The sequence below is a fragment of the Sus scrofa genome, chromosome 12 (assembly GCF_054392235.1).
Source record: "Sus scrofa isolate SSC_HxYL_T2T_F1_AM1 chromosome 12, Sscrofa_HxYL_maternal_Yorkshire_Landrace_v2.0, whole genome shotgun sequence".
In the NCBI taxonomy this organism is placed as follows: Eukaryota; Metazoa; Chordata; class Mammalia; order Artiodactyla; family Suidae; genus Sus; species Sus scrofa.
Window position 1 is genome coordinate 303,016 of NC_139394.1, and position 12,425 is coordinate 315,440.

Below are 12,425 nucleotides of genomic sequence, written 5' to 3' on the forward strand. Positions count from 1 at the left end.
TCCCCTTTCAGTTCTATTAAGGTGGTCTCTTACGTTGATCAGTTTCATGTGTCGAACCATCCTTGCATTACTGGGGTAAATCCAACTTGGTCATGGTGTGTGATCTTTCTAATATGCTGCAGAGTTCAGTTTGCTAGTATTTTGTTAAGAATTTATGCATGTAGGGAGTTCCTGTTGTGGCTCAGTGGTTAACAAATCCGACTAGGAACCTGAAGTTGCAGGTTCGATCCCTGGCCCTGCTCAGTGGGTTAAGGATCCGGCGTTGCCGTGAGCTGTGGTGTAGGTCGCAGATGTAGCTTGGATTTGGTGTTGCTGTGGCTGTGGTGTAGGCCAGCAGCTACAACTCTGATGCAGCCCCTAGCCTGGGAACCTCCATATGCTGTGGGTGGAGACCTAGAAAAGACAAAAAGACAAAAAAAAAAAAAAAAAATTTACGTGTATATATTCATAAGGGATTTTTTTTGTTTGGCTTTTTAGGGCCTCACCCACAGCATATGGAGATACCCAGGCTAGGGGTCAAATCAGAGCTACAGCTGCCAGCCTACACCACAGCCACAGCAACACCAGATCCAAGCCACGTCTGCGACCTGCACCACAGCTCACGGCAACGCCAGATCTCAGACCCACTGAGGGAGGCCAGGAATGGAACCTGCATCCTTGTGGATATTAGTCGGATTCATTTCTGCTGCACCGCAATGGGAAGTCCTATTTTTTATTTTAGTATCTGAGTCTTCTTTTTTCTCAGTCTGGCGAAAGGTTTGTCGGTTCTGTGGACCTTTTAAATGAATCGACTTTTGGTTTCGCTGACTCTCTCTGTTGTTTTTTCTCTGCTTCGTCTCTCTCTGGCCTTTATCATCTCTTTTCCTTTGCTAGCTGCGCGTCTAGTTTGCTCTCCTTTTTCTAGCTCCTTGAGGTGTGAAGTTAGGTTATTGATTTGAGATCTCTTTTATGTAGGCATATATAGCCATGAATTTCCCTGTGAGCACTGCTCTTCTGCATCCTAAAAGTTTTGGTGTGCTTTGCTTTATTTATCTCTAAGTGTATTCTCATTTCCCTTACGATTTCTTCTTTGACCCATTGATTGTTTAAGAGCAGGTGGTGTGAATTTTCCAGCTTTCCTTCTGTGACCGAATTCTAGCTCCAGTCCGTTGTGGTCAAAGAATATGCTAAATCTGATTTCGTTCTTTAAAATTTTCTTGAGTTGTGTCTTTTGGTCTGACGTGTGGTATGTCGAGAATGTCGCCTGTGCACCGAGAACGCATACACACCCTCTTGTCACTGGGTGGTGGTCTGTGCGTGTCTGCGAGACCTGCTGGTTGGCAGTGTTGCCCGGGTTCTCTCTTAGCTTATTGCTGTTCTGCCCAGACGTTATGTCTGTCATTGCAAGGTGGGTCTTGAATCTTCAACTGTTATGGTAGAATTATCTATTTCTCCATTAAGTTCTGTCAATTTTTGCTTCACTGTTTTGGGACTCTCTCATTAGAGAGGTACAAATTTATGATTGTTTTGAATATATATATATATATATATATTTTGTCTTTTTGCTATTTCTTGGGCCACTCCCGTGGCATATGGAGGTTCCCAGGCTAGGGGTCGAATTGGAGCTGTAGCCACCGGCCTACGCCAGAGCCACAGCAACGCAGGATCCGAGCCTCGTCTGCAACCTACACCACAGCTCACGGCATCGCCGGATTGTTAACCCACTGAGCAAGGGCAGGGACCGAACCCGCAACCTCATGGTTCCTAGTCGGGTTTGTTAACCACTGCGCCACGACAGGAACTCCTGATTGTTATATTTTCTTGATTGACCCTTTCGTCGACTTGTAATGTCCTTTGTTTTCTTGTAATAATTTAAAACATTGAAATATAGTTGATTTACACTGTTTTAGGTATACAGCAAAGTTATTCAACTACATGTCTGATGTGTATATAAATTGTACATATAAATATAAAATTATATACGTATGTATTCTTTTCAGATTCTTCTCCTTATAGGTTATTGCCGCATAACTGATCACAGTTCCCTGTGCCATACGGTAGGCCCTCGTTCGTCTGTTTCATACACAGCGGTGCATGTGTGTTAAAGCCAGATTCCCAGCTTATTCTCCCTCCCCCACTTCCGCTTTGGTAACCGTAAGTTGTTTGTTCGTTTGTTTGTTCGAGGGCTGCACCTGTGGCATTTGGAAGTTCCCAGGCCAGGGGTCAAATCAGAGCTGCAGCTGCCCCCCTGCACCACAGCCACAGCCACAGCAACGCCGGATCCTTAACCCACTGAGCAAGGCCAGGGATTGAACCGGCATCCTCATGGAAACCAGTTGGGTTTGTTACCTCTGAGGCACCATGGGAATTCCCCATAAGTTTGTTTTTGGAGTCTGTGAACGATTTCTGTGTTGTAAATAAGTTTATTTGTATCATTTCTTTTAGATTCCACATACAAATCATATTGTGTGACATTTGTCTTTCTCGTTCTGGCTCTGGCTTATTTCGCTTCTTCGTGTGAAGACCTCTGGGTCCGTCATGTTCCCTGGAACGACTTCTGGCCTCGGGCTTATTTTGCCTGACGTCACTGTGACCCACTGCAGCACCCTGGCTGTTAGTAAGATGGGGTATCTTTTGTGTGTGTGTCTTTTTAGGGCTGCGCCCAAGGCATATGGAGGTTCCCAGGCTAGGGTCTAATTGGAGCCACAGCTGCCGGCCTCCACCACAGCCACAGCAATGCTGGATCCAAGCCGCATCTGTGACCTATGCCACAGCTGATGGCAACGCTGGATCCTTAACCCACTGAGCGAGGCCTAGGATTGAACCCACGTCCTCATGGTTCCTAGTGGGATTTGTTTCTGCTGTGCCACGACGGGAACTCCAGGAATGGGATGTCTTTTCCTGTCACTTCACTTGACTTATTTGTGCCTTTGGATCTAAGGCGACTCACTTGTAGAAGCTGAAGTGGATCATGTGTCTTTCTCAGTCCATCCTGCCGGTCTTTGCCTTTTAAGCCCTTTATAGTTGGAGCGATTACCGGCAAGGAGGGTCTTCTGCCCTTTTGCTGTGTGCTCTGTCTCTTCTCTGTCTCCCGTTAGTCCTTTCCTTCGTCTGTGATTGGCTGTTCCTGGTGGGCAATCTGATTCCCTTCTTTTTTCCTCTTCTGTGATTGAGATTGAGAAGTTATTGACTCAGTCGTGGGGATTACAGGTAAGTCGTAAATCACGGCCGTCTAGTTTGAATGTACACCAGCTTAACTTCAGCAGCGTACGACCCTCTGCTCCTGTGCAGCTCTCTGTCTCCCACTTTGTATCGCTTTGGTCACGAATTACATCTTTATTGTGTGCCCATTGACACAGATTTATAATCGCTGTTTAACGTGTCTTTTAAATCATCTGGGAAAAAATGCAGACTGAAAATAAAACGGTAATGACACCTGTGTCTACCCAGTCAGTGTTTTCAGTTGTTTGCATGGCTCCAGGTTTCTGTCTAGTGCTCTCGTGACAGCTGGAAGGACTCCCGGTAGCGTCTCTTGTGGAACAGAGCTGCTGGTGAGGAGCTTTCTCAGCTTTTGCTTGTCTGAGGATGTGTTAATTCTCCCTCGTGTTACAGGCTCCACCGTACATGACCTCTGCAGTGTTTCACACAATTACTTTTAAAATCAGTTGGTGCAAGAAAGGAGAAGAAGTAAATATTTATAGGGTCTTTTATAATTAGTAATTGCTTTACCGGTCATTACTTTTTTTACGGATATGAAGTACTCCCTGGAATCACTGGGAATCAGTCTTTTTTTTTTTTTTTTTTTTTTTGTCTTTTTGCTATTTCTTGGGCCGCTCCCTCGGCATATGGAGGTTCCCAGGCTAGGGGTTGAATTGGAGCTGTAGCCACCGGCCTACGCCAGAGCCACAGCAACGCAGGATCCGAGCCTCGTCTGCAACCTTCACCACAGCTCACGGCAACACCAGATCATTAACCCGCTGAGCAAGGCCAGGGATCGAACCCGCAACCTCATGGTTCCTAGTCTGATTCGTTAACCACTGCGCCACGACGGGAACTCCGGAATCAGTCTTTTTAATCTGAAGAACTTCCATAAGTATCTCTTCTAAGGTGGATCTGCTAACAGTAATTTATCTGCTTTTATTTGGAATGCCTTAATTTCTCCCTCACGTGTGTGTGTGTGTGTGTGTGTGTGTGTGTGTGTGTGTGTGTGTGTGTGTGTTGGCCTTGCTGACACCATGCAGAAGTTCCTGGGCCAGGAATCCTACCCGTACCATGGCAGTGACAATGCCAGTCCTTAACCCCTGGGCCAACAGGGGACTCCTCTCCATTTTTGAAAGATACCTTTTTCTGGATGTAGGATTCTTGGTTAACAGTTTTTCTTTGGGCTCTTCCTGTTACTCCCCCGCTTTCTCACCTTCATTGGACTGAGACGTCACCTGCGAATCTTGCTGAGATTTCCGTTTTCCCCCTTTCTTCTCCCTTTCGAGGTGTTCTCCTTGTCTGCTTTGGCTTTCAGCGTTTTTACTGTGATGTGTCCGGTTGCGAATCTGCTGTTTATCCTGCTTAGAATTTGCCGAGCTTCCCGAACGTTTAGATTAGTGTTTTTCACTGCGTTTGGAAAGATTTCAGTCCTTATCTCTTTGCATGTTCTTTCTCCTTATTTCTCTCTCCTCTCTTTTTGGTGCTCCTATTATGCGTATGTTAGTTTCTTTAAAGTATTTCACATCTCTCCGTTCTTTTTTCTCTCTGTCCCGCAGACTACCTTATTTTTATTGACCTATGTTCAGGTTTGCCGATTCTTCTGCCAATTCAAATATATACGGTTGCGTGCCTGTAGGGAATCTTTATTTCAGGTACTACACTTGTCAGCTCTAGATTTCCACTTGTCTCTTTGTTGTTGTTGTCGTTTCTCTCAACTTGCCGTGACGTTGCCTCACTGGCTCCCTCGGCTCTCTCAGCACCCTGACGATGACGACTTCGACGTGTCCGCAGGCCCTGGGAGCGGGTCTCCCGCTGTGAGGGCCCGGGAGTTTCCTCCTTGTGTTTGGGGTCCGGGTGGTGCTTTCTTGTTCTTGGACGTTTCCTGATTGTGTTGGAAATGGGACATTTGAGACAGTGTGGTAACTCTGGGTACTGGCCCCCGACCCTGGGCCTGCTGTTAACTTGCCTGGATAGTGACTGGCAGGGTGTTTTAGGGAGTCTGCCTACCCGCCCGCCCGCCGACAGTGCCATGCCTCTGCTGACCCTTCTCCCTCCCGGTGGCAGTGCTGTGGGATGCCCTCCACTTACTGCCGCTGCTTTACTGCTTCCGGCAGCACCCAGGGGCGTAAATCGCTGTAATTACAAGAATGCAGCTGAATTCAGGCTTTGTTGAAGGTCGGCGTGGAGACTTTGTCCTGACACCAGGAGGGCCCTGCCCGGCCGCCTCTGACCCTTTGAGTCTGAAGGCTGGCCGTGCCTCCGGGTGGCCGGCAATGCCGATGAACGTCCGTCCCCGCCACCAGCTCCCCGTCCCCGCCGTTCCTAGGGCGCCCGGGGCTTGGCCACGCAGGCCCGCGCAAGCAGGCAGAGGCTGGGCAGAGGCCCGCATCTCTCTCTGCGTGGAGCCCTCCTCCCCAAGCCGGGCGTCTGGGTGGGGCCGCGGTGACACCGCCCCCAGGGCAGACAGAGCCCCGGTCCCCACGCGGGGCTGGTGGGAGAAGGGGCCTGTCTTTCAGCCGCCCTCACCCGGGACTCGGAGTCAGGACGGGAGGTGCCCAGGGCCTGTCCCTCCCAGGAAGATCGATTTTAAAGAATTAATTTTCGGCACCTTTGCCGGACGTCGAAGCTCTTGGTGCCCTCACGCCTATGCCAGCTCCTCTCAGAATTTCTTGCGGTTCTGTCTCCTCTGTTGGCGTATTAACTGTAATTCTCCTTTCCGCTTTCCGTGGTTGATTTGGGGGTCAGACTCTCGGCGTGTGGGCACAGCAGAGCAGCCCCGCTCGCGCGCTCGCCACCGCGGGGCACGTTCGCGGGTGGTAAGCCATCTTTTCAAGAGACTTAAATAACGGAGAGGCAATCACTGGTTTACCCAAGTTGTCACTACTTGCGGTACGCTTCATTTCTTTGCGCAAACCCAGATTTCCATTGCTGTGATTTCTCTTCTGCCTGAAGGACTTTTTAAAACATCTCTTAAAAAAAAATTAAAAAATACCTCTGGTGGTGAAGGTCTGCTGTTGATGAGTCCTTCACCTTTTGTATGCTCTTATCTGGCGAGTTGGAGCCTGGCTGGTGGACCCTGTGAGGAGGAGATCCCAGCACAAGTTTCATTACCCTCCCTTCAGTCCCTGTTTGCAGCCCCCAGAGCCTCTCCCCAGACAGGCGAGCCTGCCCCTCGGGTTCCGGCCCGGGCCGCCCCAGACAGGCGAGCCTGCCCCTCGGGTTCCGGCCTGGACTCCCTCCCCCTCGCTTTCCTTACTCCGTGCGTCCTTCCGTCTTCCTGCACCCTGTGCAGTTCCCTCGCTGTTTGGAGCGGACGAGGAGAGGAGAAGGAGGCCTGAGACGGCTGGTTCTGCGCCTGTGGGAACAGCCTCTTCCTGTCCTGGCATTGCCTCCTGAGCCTGCTGTTCCTTTGCTCCACAGCATGGAGGGAGCGTGGGCAGTCTGCTCAGCCGGACAGCGACGGGTGGAAGGGTTCTCCCAGGTGAGCCCCTGAGCTGTGGTGTTTGGGTTTCCTTCATGCCAGGCGACAGCCTCCCTTTGTCTCCTCCTGAGGCTCCTGTGGTTTTTGGTAAGTGCTCAGAGTCTTAGCATCTCCTTTGCTCTCCGTAGTGGGCTTAGGTAGAGACAGTAGACTACCAGTTTCCCTGGTACCTGGTTTTGTCAACCCTAAGTGTTTTTTCACATTATCCCAGATTTTCTATTTAGACAATCTCATCCTGCATAAATACTATAATTTTGTTTCTTTATTTCCGATTTTTTTTTTTTTTTTTTTGGTCTTTTGTCTTTTTAGGGCTACACCCGCGGCATATGGAGATTCCCAGGCTGGGGGTCTAATCAGAGCTACAGCTGCCGGCCTGCACCACAGCCATAGCAACACCAGATCCTTATCCCACTGAGCGAGGCCAGGGATGGAACCCGCAACCTCATGGTTCCTAGTGAGATTCGTTTCCACTGTGCCATGGCGGGAACTCCTGATTTATTCTTTGTTTTCCATATATTCCACTGGGGTAGGAAGTCCAGAAGAATGTTCTGGAATCAGGGTGGTGAGCCCTCTCGCTGTGCGGGCTTTTGGGGACGTTCCTAGTGTTTGATTGCTGCGAGAGTGGTCTCTGCTGTTGTTTCCAAGAGACGCCGTCATCAGGGTAACTTGGTATGTCTATAATTTTTGTAAGCCTTCAGAAAGTGAGGCGTTAGTATATGCTTTTTTTTTTTTTTTTTTTGGCTGCTCCCTGTGATGTGTGTAAATTCCTAGGCCAGGGATAGAATCCATGCCACAGCAGTGACAATCCTGGATTCCTAACCCTCTGAGCCACCAGGGAGCTCCGGTGTAGATTTTTATTAGATGTCCTTTAGCCACCTATTAAGGTGATTGCTTGGTGTATTTCCTCTTAAGGTTCTTATTGTAGTAAATTACGTTAGTATTTTTCTTAGCAAGCAACTAGTGCCAGAACTAACCAGCAGTGACAATGTACAGTGGCACTGTAGTATTTTATGCAACATGATTGTCAGCTGTCTTAGGAATTTTCGCATCTATGTACATATGGAACGTTGGTCTGTGGCTTTTCTGTGGCTGACGTGTCTGGCTCGGGGATGAGAGCAGACGGTCTTGGACTTGCTGACATGGTGTCCTCGGCCCCTCTGTCTCAGCCCCCATGTGAACCAGCCGTACAGCCTTCATTAAGATGCAGAAGAACTCTTGACTTATTTTCAGGAATAACTGTTTGCTTTGACTAACTACAATTTTTTTTTTTTTAATACCAGTGTGTGGTAGGAGTTCTCGTCGTGACTCAGTGGTTAACAAATCTGACTAGTAACCATGAGGCTGCAGGTTCGATCCCCAGCCTCGCTCAGAGGGTTAAGGATCCGGTGTTGCTATGAGCTGTGGTGTAGGTCACAGATGTGGCTTTGATCCTGTGTTGCTGTGGCTGTGGCGTAGGCCGGTGGCTACAGCTCTGATTGGACCTCTAGCCTGGGAACCTCCATATGCCACGGGAGTGGCCCTAGAAAAGGCAAAAAAAAAAAAAAAAAAAAAAAAAAAAAAAAAGAAAAACCCCTGCTTTATTCTCTTCTACTTTATATACATGGGCCATTGTTTTGTTTCTTCCTTCTCTTTTTATTTTATTTAATTTTCTTTTTACTGTGGTCCTTTTTTCATTTTTCTGGAGTACCTCTTCAAGTAATTTTCTCTATCTGGTATGTGGATGGTGAAATATTTGGAGTAGTTACATGTGTAAAAATGTCTTCGTTTTGTACTTATGCCGAATGGACAGTTTGGCTGGGTATAGAATTCTAGGTGCAAAATACTTTTCCTTAGAATTTTGGAGGGGTTGCCTCATTATCTTTTGGTGTCCCCTGATTCCAGTAAGAAATCTTATGTCAGTCTGACTTTTGTTAAAAGTTATCTTTTCTGGGAGTTCCCATGGTGGCTCAGCAGTAATGAACCCAACTAGTATCCATGAGGATTCAGGTTCAATCCCCGGCCTCGCTCAGTGGGTTAAGGAACAGGCATTGCTGTGAGCTGTGGTGTAGGTCACAGATGCAGCTCGGATCAGGTGATGCTGTGGCTGTGGTCTAGGCCAGCAGCTGCAGCTCCGATTGAACCCCTAGCCCGGAAACTTCCATGTGCCACAGGTGCGGCCCTAAAAAGAAAAAAAGTTGTCTTTTCTGAACGTGTTTAAGATTTTTCCCTTTATGTTTGAGTTTTGAAATTTCATGACCCTGGGTTAAAATGCGGTTGTTTTTTCATTCATCCTCTGTTTCTGTATAGAATGATTAGCTTTGCATTCTTAGCTTTAATTGTAATTTATTGGGCTTCCATTAGTTTGACTTTAAAGTTTTCACATAAGACTTAGAAACAATATACCTGCACATGCCGCTAGCACTGAAAGTGGAGGCAGGGCGGCTGCTGTGCCTGTGGCTGGTGGGCAGGTTTCTGTAGGTCGTAGGAGTCATATCTTTCTTTCATTAGTGGTGCTTGGCTTTGGTTGCGTGTTAGAATCGCCTGGGGAGCTTTAGGAATCCAGATCCCCTGTGGTGCTCTCTGTCATTGGGGGGCTTGCATGGTGTGGGGCTTGTCAAAGTTTCCCAGGAGGTACGTACGGAGGCGTGTCCGGGGCCGAGAATCACTATTGGAACATCCTCAGGAACAGCGTCGCTTCACCTCCACTGTAGTGGACTCGGTCACGAGGGAATCTTGTAACTCCCAACGCAGCTGAAGGTTTGGGGTCCCTGCAATGCCCCCCAGAGGAGATCCAGGGATGTGTTAGCTCTGCTGTGAGATCCTGCTCAGACCCAGTGGACGGCTTGTCAGAACGCAGGCTGGTAGCGGCTCCGACCTTCCCGGTGGTGGGTGGTGGGATGGGATTGGACAGTCCTGCTCTTTCTGGACAGCTCTCGCCCCCAAGCCCCTTCTGTCTTCCACTGTCTCTGCGCTTTTCTGCAGCGTTGGGGGCGGGGGCTGGAAGTCTCACTGTGGACTCTCGCTCCTGTCCCCCGTGGGCTGATGTCCTCGCCGGAGTCCCGGGGCTGACACTGCTACCCCCGAGGACTCACGGATCTTCCAGGTTCACATGGCCCTGGTCAGTGGCCCGCTGGCATCTCTGGGGCCCCTCCGACGGGCTTAGGCGTCTCTGACGGCTGGATCTTGGGGAGGACAAGCCCGGCAAACACGAGGCTTAAAGCCCATCCTCCGCCTGCGGGCGGCCTGCCCAGGCCCTTCACTCTGCCTTCTGCAGCTCCTGCCCATGCTGTGTTCTTGTTTCTGTTTCTCGAGGGAGGGGCAAGTAGAGTGGATGTTGGTGAACGTGAGCTTAAAAGAATGTTCTTTTTTTTTTTTTTTTTTTTTTCCTGTCTTTTTAGGGCCGCACCCACGGCATATGGAGGTTCCTAGGCTGGGGGTTGAATCGGAGCTGTAGCCGCCGGCCTATGCTAGAGCTACAGCAACGCTGGATCCGAGCCACATCTGCAACCTACACCACAGCTCACGGCAACACTGGATCCTTAACCCACTGAGCAAGGCCAGGGATCGAACCTGCAACCTCATGGTTCCTAGTCGGATTTGTTAACCACTCAGCCACGATGGGAACTCTGGGCTTAAAAGAATGAAACAGAAACTTCTCTCCCAGAAAGGGCCCCCCACCCCGCCTCACACTCCCATCAAAGAGCAGCCGGTGGACTCTATTTAGGAAAGCAGACAATTACATAAAATATTTTAGAAAGAATTTTAAATCAAAAGTAATTTTAAAACCTTGGTGCTTTAAGGAGTTCCCCTTGTGGCTCAGTGGTCATGAACCTGATCGGCATCCCTGAGGATGGGGGTCCCATCCCCGGTCCCGCTCCGTGGGCTGAGGATCCAACGTTGCCGTGAGCGGTGGTGCAGGTCACTCGTGCCGCTCGGATCCCAAGTTGCTGTGGCTGTGCTGCAAGCCGGCAGCTGCAGCTCTGGTTCGACCCCTAACCTGGGAGCTTCCATGTGCCTCGGGTGCCACTAAAAATCAGTTAATCCTTTCATTAAATCTTGGTCCTTTAAAGGAAAAAGGCTCTTTTAGAAGGTGCCTGTGGAAAGACGGTGGTCTTTGGCGTTGCACTGTGACCCCCCACCCCGAGGTGCCCCTCCGTGTGTGAGGCAGCTCGTGGTCCTGCTGCGCTGGTGTATTTGAGGTTCTGAGGACGGGGGTGCAGGGGTGGCTCGAGGAGGGGCCTCTGGAGCCAGGCGGAGGGATTGGGTCCACCCACCCACCCCGACCTCCTCGGTGAACAGGCTGAAGCAGCAGATGCCATCCTGGAGTCGGGAGGGCGTGAGTGGCCTGGTGTCCGCAGGGTCCAGGAGAGGCCGCCCCTGGTGGGCCCTGGAGAAGCCTCGGCGGTCGTTCCGCTCTTGTCTCTTCCCCATTGGGTGCGCATTTTTAACATTTCCCCTAGATTACCTCTTGTTCTCGTCATCTTCAGTTTGTTAGGCGGAGCATTTTCTATAAATCATTTATTACGGGACACCCATTTCGGCCTCTGAAACGCATGTAAACAAGTTGTGGGTTTGTGGCTCGTGAGCACCCTCTCCAGATGTTCTTCGGTTACCATGAGCCGCATCTTCCACAGTTGAACAAAAGTAAGTCGAAGACATGTTTTTCTTTTTTTCTTTTTGGGCCACACATGCAGCAAATGGAGGTTCCCAGGCTAGGGGTCAAATTGGAGTTATAGCTGCTGCCAGATCCGAGCTGCGTCTGTGACCTACGCCATAGCTTGTAGCTGCAGCGGTTCCTTAACCTACTGAGTGAGGTCAGAGATCGAACCCAAGTCCTCACAGACATTCTGTCAGGTTCCTAACCCCGGAGCCCCCATGGGAACTCCTGAAAGTAAATTGAAGGCATTTTGATGACTGGTGATGACTTGTCTAATATCCACTTTAAAAGCAACTCTTGTGTGGAGTTCCTGTCGGGGCACAGCAGAAATGAACCCCGACTTGTATCCGTGAAGCCGCGGGTTCGAACCCTGGCACTGCTCAGAGGGTTAAGGATCCGGCGTTGCCGTGAGCTGTGGTACGTTGCAGATGCCACTCAGATCCTGTGTTGCTGTGGCTGTGCTGCACGCCGGCAGTTCTGATTCGATCCCTAGCCTGGGAACCTCCACATGCCATGGGTGCGGCCCTGAAAAGCAAAAATTAAAAAAAATTTTAATTGAAAAAAGAGGAAGTTGAAAACAAGTTTGGTCTTTCGTCAAGTACTTAGAGTAGATTGGATGTAACCGGAGCCGTCGGACGTTTGTGTGTATTCCACCAGTAGCAAACAGGGGGGTCGTATTGTGAAGAAAGGGCTCCGCTCCTGTGGGGTTGGATGAGGCGAGTTCTGGGGAGCCCTGCGCCATGCATCGGTGAGGCGGGCGGTCTCGGTTGGGCCGAGAGGGCGCGGGCCCGCTGACCGTGCTTTCCGGCCCAGGAGGGTTCCGTGGATCAGCCGCATCCGAGGTGTCTGTTTCCAGGAGCGCCAGGTGTTGCAGCTGGAGTGACCTTCAGCCGCTGTGACTTCACGTCCCATAGAGCAGGACGTTTCTTCGCAACGCATTCACTTGCTAAGATCGAGATGCAGCGCGGGCCCAGGCCGCCTGCTCCAGGCGTTTGGAATGTTACTGTCGCCCTGGGGCGGGCGTTTTTCCCGCGGTGGCCATGACGACCGCCTCCCCTCACAAAGGGACCGGCCTCCCCAAACATCGGCCCTGGCACAAACATTTGACTTTTCAAGGCAGTGATATTA

General features: G+C 50.1%; 1 protein-coding gene and 1 long non-coding RNA gene across 29 annotated transcripts in view; both read left to right on the forward strand.

The window, feature by feature from the left end:
- Positions 1–12,425, forward strand: part of B3GNTL1 (UDP-GlcNAc:betaGal beta-1,3-N-acetylglucosaminyltransferase like 1) — a 68,333-nt gene that overhangs the window by 7,515 nt on the left and 48,393 nt on the right. The gene's annotated exons all lie outside the window — the stretch shown is intronic.
- LOC146397953 (uncharacterized) lies at positions 1,996–8,230 on the forward strand. The gene is made up of 2 exons (XR_014820500.1): positions 1,996–2,194; positions 3,839–8,230. It is a non-coding gene; the product is annotated as an uncharacterized LOC146397953 (long non-coding RNA).